At 33.7% G+C, this 7,788-nt stretch overlaps 1 long non-coding RNA gene across 1 annotated transcript; it reads left to right on the top strand.

Annotated features, from left to right (window-relative positions):
- Positions 1 to 293: 293 nt before the first annotated feature.
- Positions 294 to 1,638, top strand: LOC109184067. Its single transcript, XR_002054698.1, has 4 exons — positions 294 to 346; positions 435 to 496; positions 699 to 776; positions 1,577 to 1,638. It is a non-coding gene; the product is annotated as an uncharacterized LOC109184067 (long non-coding RNA).
- Positions 1,639 to 7,788: the final 6,150 nt, after the last annotated feature.

The raw sequence follows: 7,788 nt of genomic DNA, 5'->3' as shown, positions 1-7,788 counted from the left end.
GAGAATAAAGCAGGTTTCTACAACACATTGTGGTTATGTTGAGGCTGTGCGAGGTAGCTGGTTACAAGCAGGTATGTTAAGTTGTTGTCTGATTAATTTTACTAAATTACATTTCTTAGACAGTTGCACCATCAAATAACATGAATGTTGAGAAGTGCATCTATATCTACGATGATATGAGTGGAACTAATTTATTATGATCTTATTCACCATAACATAATGTGTGTTAACTTCATTTAGGCAATTGATACAAGAGATGCATTGGCGAAATTTGTATATGCAAGTTTGTTTGACTGGGTTGTAGATAGGATAAATACATCGCTTGCAATGGGAAAGCAACATACTGGTAGATCCATAAATATTCTAGACATTTATGGTTTTGCATTGCTAGTTCTTTTTCATCTTTTGATGCCTCTATTAATGTCTGTAAACAGAACAAAAGCTGTTAGGTGAAGCTGGACATATGCAATAAACATTAACTTTTACACGCTAAGTTGTAGTGTGATTGTTGGATTCACCTAGAAGTATGATCTAGGAATTTATTCCAATTTTAAGTCTGGGTTTATTATTATTTTTTGATATGATATTAGTATAGTTTTCTTCATTCACAAACTGGAGCTTTTTTACCATAAGTTTACTGGATCTTTTTTAAAATGAACACATTATAATGGTATCATTACTTGTTGGTTTGATTACAGGAATATGAGTTGGATAGAATTGACTGGAGAAAAGTTGAATTTCAAGACAACCAAGCATGTTTAGATCTCATTGAGCAGGTATTTCCTCCCATTTGGTTATTTATTCTATTCATATACATTCCGGAGTCACTTTTTGGATAGATGATATGGAGTATTACAATCCTTATACACTTGTACACTTGTACACTTGCTTTGGTTTATCTTAGCTTGTTCAACCTCTCTTTCTTCCCTGTTGATATTTTTTTATTTTGTATACTGATATGTTCAAGCTTGGGCTCTGCTGAATAGAGTTCCTTATGAAATGCATCATTATTATGATTACAGTTACAATTTTTGTTGAATGTTTAATGAATATATTCGCATTAAGAAATAATGAGTTGGAAAGTTCAGTAGGCTTGCTTGGCTCACTAGGAAAAGCTTACTGTGCCTCGCTTAATTTACTTTTGTGCCGGGAGGTTAGGAAGCTCATGTAGTCATATGATTCTTCTGCAATTATTTTTAAAGTTACATGGTTCTAAAATGCTTACAGTATTTATCCTTCAAACTCAATCTTTTACTATGGAGTTTCTTACCATGTGCTTTGCATGTCTAAACTTATGTATGTGAATCATGTTTTCAATTATATAAATGTTTTTTGGGTAAATAGAATCTTCTGTTGAAACTAATGAAAAAGATAATTATTTTAAAAAAAAATTTAAATGTTTATTATGTGTTTTAGATAGAATTAGATTGTATATATTATGATAGATTAATGTTAGATTGCTGAAAATTTGATTCATACTCTATTTTTTAAAGCTGCACAAAAATTTGATTTCCTTTTCTTTGGTTCAATCCTCTGCACGTACTTCTCTAAATTGTAATTCTTCTCTGGTGTTCAGCTCCATCACTGAAATTGATTGATTTTCATGGGCCGGGGTAGATAAAGGAAATCTTGATGATTAATTAAAGTGTGCTTAATCTTTGTGGTTTGGTGTTAAGTGCCAAAATCCTGCCGGCTTATAAATACTCAATTACAAAGATTTGATCTTTTTCATGGAAATATGGCAGAATATAGAAACAAGTCAACCAACTTTGGTATAGAGCATATTTGACTTGATAGTATTTGCATACAGTTAAAGAGCTAATTAGGATTCTCATCAATCCAGATTGTCAAGTTCTTGGTTGCAGTGGCATTATATAGAGGATGTGTTTTGTTTTGTTTGGGCCTTGAGGAAGAGAAAACTAGAAAGTAGGCAAAACATGACTGGTAGATTGATAAATGCCATCCATCCCACATGGTAGTTGCCAATTGGGAGCATTTGTATTCATATTAGGAAAGTATTGTCAATGCATTGATTTTACTCTACTTGAATAGACTCTAGTATGCCATTTTAGCGTTTCCTGTCTAGCAAGTTGCCATTTTAGTGTTTCTTGTCTAGCTTTTCTGTACTATAACCTTCCAGATTGGAGAGCTTTCCGAATTACTCCTAACTTATTTTGCATTTCATTGCAAATTATTTATATCTATACTAATTTATTTTCTTATTGTTTACATGTAGTTTCAACAAGTTGATTATGACAAAGCGGTTATTGATCTGGTGCGTTCTGAATGGGCCGATATTCTATCAAGTCATATAGAGTAGGTATGATTTGGTCATTAGAACGTTGTGATCATTTGGACTTGAATTGGTTCGTGGAATTGTTTTTTGTGTAGTAGTATTATGACTTGGATGATAATTAGAATTGGTCATGGAAGTCTTTTGACTTGTTATTTTGAACCTTATTAGCTTGTGAACAATTATGTAACTACGCTTTGCAACATATGGTGAATGGATAAATTGTTTTTTTATATGATTATAATTTAAGCAGGTGAAAAACAGTTAAAAACCGTTGTCTATTTTACAATAGACAACAGTTAGAAACCGTTGACTTTTCTACAAAAGACAACAGTTTATGGGTGTTTCAACAACACCCAATAGACAACGTTTTATAACTGTTGTCTTTTAAAGAAAAGACAACAGTTAAAAACCGTTGTCTATGTACGTGATTTTTAACAACACTGGTTTCAACAACGCTTAATAGACAACGGTTAAAAAACCGTTGTCGTTGGTAGAAAAGACAACGGTTAAAAACCGTTGTCTATTGCGTGACTTTTAACAACACCGGTTTCAACAACACTTAATAGACAACGGTTAAAAAACCGTTGTCGTTGGTAGAAAAGACAACGGTTAATAACCGTTGTCTATTGCGTGACTTTTAACAACACCGGTTTCAACAACACTAAATAGACAACGGTTAAAAAACCGTTGTCGTTGGTAGAAAAGACAACGGTTAATAACCGTTGTCTATTGCGTGACTTTTAACAACACCGGTTTCAACAACACTAAATAGACAACGGTTAAAAAACCGTTGTCGTTGGTAGAAAAGACAACGGTTATTAACCGTTGTCTATGCGCAGGACCTACAACAACACCGGCTTCAACAACACTTAATAGACAACGGTTAAAAAACCGTTGTCGTTGGTAGAAAAGACAACGGTTAATAACCGTTGTCTATGCGCATGACCTACAACAACACCGGCTTCAACAACACTTAATAGACAACGGTTAAAAAACCGTTGTCGTTGGTAGAAAAGACAACGGTTAAAAAACCGTTGTCTATGCGCATGACCTACAACAACACCGGCTTCAACAACAGAAAGTATACCCCTACGACAACGGTTAATAACCGTTGTCTATGTGCATTTTTCTTGTAGTGACTGCTGTACTTTTTTCTTTTTTTTTTCTTCTTCTTTTTTTTTCTTAATCATCGGGCATTGGTATATATATCATCTTTAATTTTATCTTCAAAACGTTGTTGCAGCTTTTGTAGAATTTTAGGTTTAGACTCAAGTTTGGTATGATGTCGACAGTTATGCTTCTATTTTCTTTCTTTTGGAATTCACCTGCTTCTGCTTTAACATAGGATATATGCAATTAGGGTTTTCCTCATGACGATTGCTAAACTCATGAAATTTACTAAAATTTATTTCCCTAAATGCAAAACTGTAAATACTTGTATATCTTAATTGAAGAGGAATTACACTTTAAAAGCAAAATTGACAAGTAGGAAATTACTTATGATAGAAGAGATATCAAATAATAAATTCAAAATATTATTTTATTTTAGATTTTTCCTTTTGTTATATGTAAATTACTTATCTTGATGTCTCGTTTAGTTCATAGTGCAATGGCCAATGGGTAATATATGTGGTGAGAAAGAGGGGAAAATTTTTGTGTAATCACTTGGTTGCTCTTAACAATATATTTAATGAGTAATTTTTGCGTAATCACTTGGTTGCTCTTAACAAAATATTTTCTTTTTGAGATGCAACAAAAGATTTTCTTTTTTGAGATGTTACGTTCGAAGTAGAGGCTAAACTCATTTATCCATGTATAAACATAAAATTTTGCAGTGCCTCCTACGTTAATTTGATGTCACTTCCTTAAAAAGGAAGAATGGGTTTTTCTTTTGAAATTACTCACCCTATTTTATTTAGAGTTAATTCTAGCGGATATCCTTTGTCTTTGGTAGTGATTTCAAATTTAGTTCCAAACTATCATTTTTGTCATTTAACACTCCAGATCTGGAGTGTTAAATGGTGAAAATAATAGTCTAGGACTAAATTTTGAAATTATCACTAAAGACAAGGAATCACCGTTGGAATTAACTCTTTATCTTATTATTATTTTTAATTTTTGGTATGATGATACATATCGAAATGGGAAATGCTTCCCATCCCTTTTGGGAGAAGTATACAATTTTTGTCACTTCCTGATGTGACTATTTTTGTGTGGTTAGGTTTTTCATTCTTTTATTTCAAATTGTTGGGTGTGGGTTGGGTTAATCGAGTTCAGCCTTTGCTCGATTCAAAACGTGGCGTTGTGGTTACCATGGAAGGATGTGGTTAAATAGTTGATGTCCACCTACTTATCACCAATTCGTTTTAAGTTGGATATGACAACCAAATAGCTAAAGAACTCTGTGGTTAAGCGTGCTTGACTTACATCAATCATTGGATGGGTGACCCCTGGGAAGTAAGCATAATGCAACGCTAAGATCCATCGATTGGTATCAGAGTCGAGTCACGGGTTCGAATCGATGGCGAGGTGAAAGCCAAGTCCAGTCCTAGATGGGATGTGGGCGCAGGTCAGGCCAAGTCAAGTCTCGGGAGGGGATGATGAGCACGTAGGCTAAGGACCGAGTCAGGCATGCTGTACACCTAGGCTTGGTGTTCAAAGGTTGCGGCATGTGATGGGAGGGGGATTGTTGGGCGTTGGCTGGGTTGACGGAGTTCAGCCCCCGAGTTCGAATCGATGGCGAGGCGAAAGCTGAGTCCAGTCCTAGATGGGATGTGGGCGCAGGTCGGGCCAAGTCCAATCTCAGGAGGGGATGATGGGCGCGTAGGCTAAAAAACGAGTCAGGCATACTGCGCAGCTGGGCTTGGTGTTCAAAGGTTGCGGCGGGTGCTGGGAGGGGGATTGTTGGGCGTCGGCTGGGTTGGCGGAGTTCAACCTCTGCTTGATTCGAGACATGGCGCTATGACGTACCATAGAGGTATGTGATTAAATGATTCATGTCCACCTACTAATCCCCAATTGGTTTACAGTAGTCACAAAATGAGTAGCCTATTGAATAACCTAATAGTGTATCAAGTAAATATAAATAGATTATAAATTAACTAGGTTTTAACTAATGGCACCCGGGTTGGACTCTCATATGGGAGGTTGTGAGTTCGAGCCTTAGTGGAGGCGTTATTGGCTCTTTGTGCTTCAATAGGTTGAGAACGTAGTTATGAACAGATACTACATTGTAATAAAGTCAGTAGCATTCAAAAAAGGTTTTAGAGTGTTAGTTAACCAAAATAACCTATCATTAATTGAATTATGTATGTATGTGAGTGTGTGCGTACGTATGTTTGTGCACGTGTGCGTGTACGTATTTTTTTTAATTCATAAATTATAATGGTAGATTAGTTTTTCAATTTATCTATTTGGTAGTGTACTGTAAAACTATAATTTCAAAAGTTTTATTTATAAGTTTTAAGATTTTTAAAATTGCACTAAAATCTTTCGGTTAATAAACCGATTAACCAATGCAAAAAATTAAAGAATTTTGGTTCGATTAATTCCGAAATAAGAATTTCTCTTTGGTTAATCGTTAAATTAAACCATTTTATAAATTCGATTAATTAAGTTCAATTATTAACCAAATTAACTGAATAAGCACTCCTGAAATAGAATTATTGGTCCTACCTCTATCACTTTTAAAGTTTTTATTTCTTCATTCCACTTCAATGCTCCTACATAAATGTATCAACGTTGATAAAATATTCTAAGTTCAACTCCCGTGAAAGTTGCTTATTAGCATTCTTAGTTTGAGCGGATTAGTTATTAGATGGTGGTGGTGTTGGTGGTGGTAGTGGTAATGGTGGTGGTGTGGTGTTAGTGTAAAAATTAGAAAATGACTTCCCAAAAAAGAAGGGAAGTCATTTTCTGAAAAATGGGGGTATTTTCTTTGACTAGACACTCTTCTTTGACTCGATCACATTTTTCATTTTTTACCAAATACTGGAATCTCGAAAAATGATTATTGACTATTGACATTTATTTATGAGTTAATTACCAAAATGGTCCCTTGACTATAGCAAAATTACCAATTTGATCCTTGATTATTTTTTTGACCAAATAAGTCTCTCAACTTTAAAATCTTAATTAACTAATTTGGTCCTATGTTTGTTTTGCAGCTAGACATCCGTTAACTCGAGACCAAATTGGTAATTTTGCTATAGTCAAAGGACCATTTCGGTCATCACATGTACCATTTTTTTCCGAAAAGTTTACTACTAAAATGATCCCTTGATAAATAACGTACATACACTTTATTCTCGATTAGTATTATATTTTTCAATATAAGTATTATATTTTTATATTGACCTGACACGATCTGTCTCACACAAGTGTGACCCTAAATGTAATACATTGAGTTACCAAAATTTTACGTTACTATCCTTAAATTTAATATTTACTAAATTGATATTTAACTACATGACCAAATTTGAAACAAAACTAATAGTCAAGTGACTATTTATGGTCAAATTTAAAATCGAGTATGAAAGTTGGTAAATATCAATAATTATTGGACCATTTGTGCTCCAATTGAAAATCGAAGATAAAAATTAATAAATGTCTATAGTCAAAAACTCATTTATAGAATTAATAATAGAGAATTAATGACAAGGAGATCAATATAAAAACTACAAAAATAATTATAATAATAATAATAATAATAATAAATGATGAAGCAGTAGCAAACTTGTCCATCACCACTGTGGTGTGGATGATTCGCAGCGTTTAGAGAAGCCGCAGGAACCACATATGAAAAGGGGGCGTGAGTAATGTCTATTTTGTGCAAAGTGGACAACGTATGACAACCAAGCAAGCAAGAACTAGTTTTGAGACTCCAAGCAACCTAGGAAAACCCAAAAAGATTGATCCAAATTAAAACCCCACGTTTTTAAAGCTATCACTGTACCGTATATTTTGTTCGGTCAAACACGTCTCATTATTGTACAATACTCCCAAAAAAAAGGAAAAGAAAAAAAAATCTCACAGCCATTTCAATTATGTAGTTCCATATTAGACTTCATTACATCATATGATTCTTAGCTTCTCCCCCAATTTCATCGTATTCTTTGATCCTAATCTTATTGCTTGCCTTATTGTACCCGATTGAAACACGCATGTGTAACACGATAACGGATAAACAAACACGTGTGACAATAGTAAGATACAATTTGCTACATTTACATAGTTGTTTTAGGTACCATACAATATTTATGTTATTCAACATTATAAAAGTTCTTAATAATACTATTGGGACTCTTTTTTACTATATAGTTGTAGTAGGTATACCACAACATCTTAGAAATTTGATTGACTCTTGTCCGTGAGATAGGTCGGGACGTGATGAGAATGTAATACTTGTAATTAAAATATAATATTAATTAGAAATCAAATGTTTGTTATTTTTTAAAAAAAATGTAATACTTTTTGAGAAATATGTAATACTT

The sequence above is a fragment of the Ipomoea nil genome, unplaced genomic scaffold (genome assembly GCF_001879475.1).
Source record: "Ipomoea nil cultivar Tokyo-kokei standard unplaced genomic scaffold, Asagao_1.1 scaffold1250, whole genome shotgun sequence".
In the NCBI taxonomy this organism is placed as follows: domain Eukaryota; kingdom Viridiplantae; phylum Streptophyta; class Magnoliopsida; order Solanales; family Convolvulaceae; genus Ipomoea; species Ipomoea nil.
This window is presented reverse-complemented; position numbering and strand designations above follow the sequence as displayed.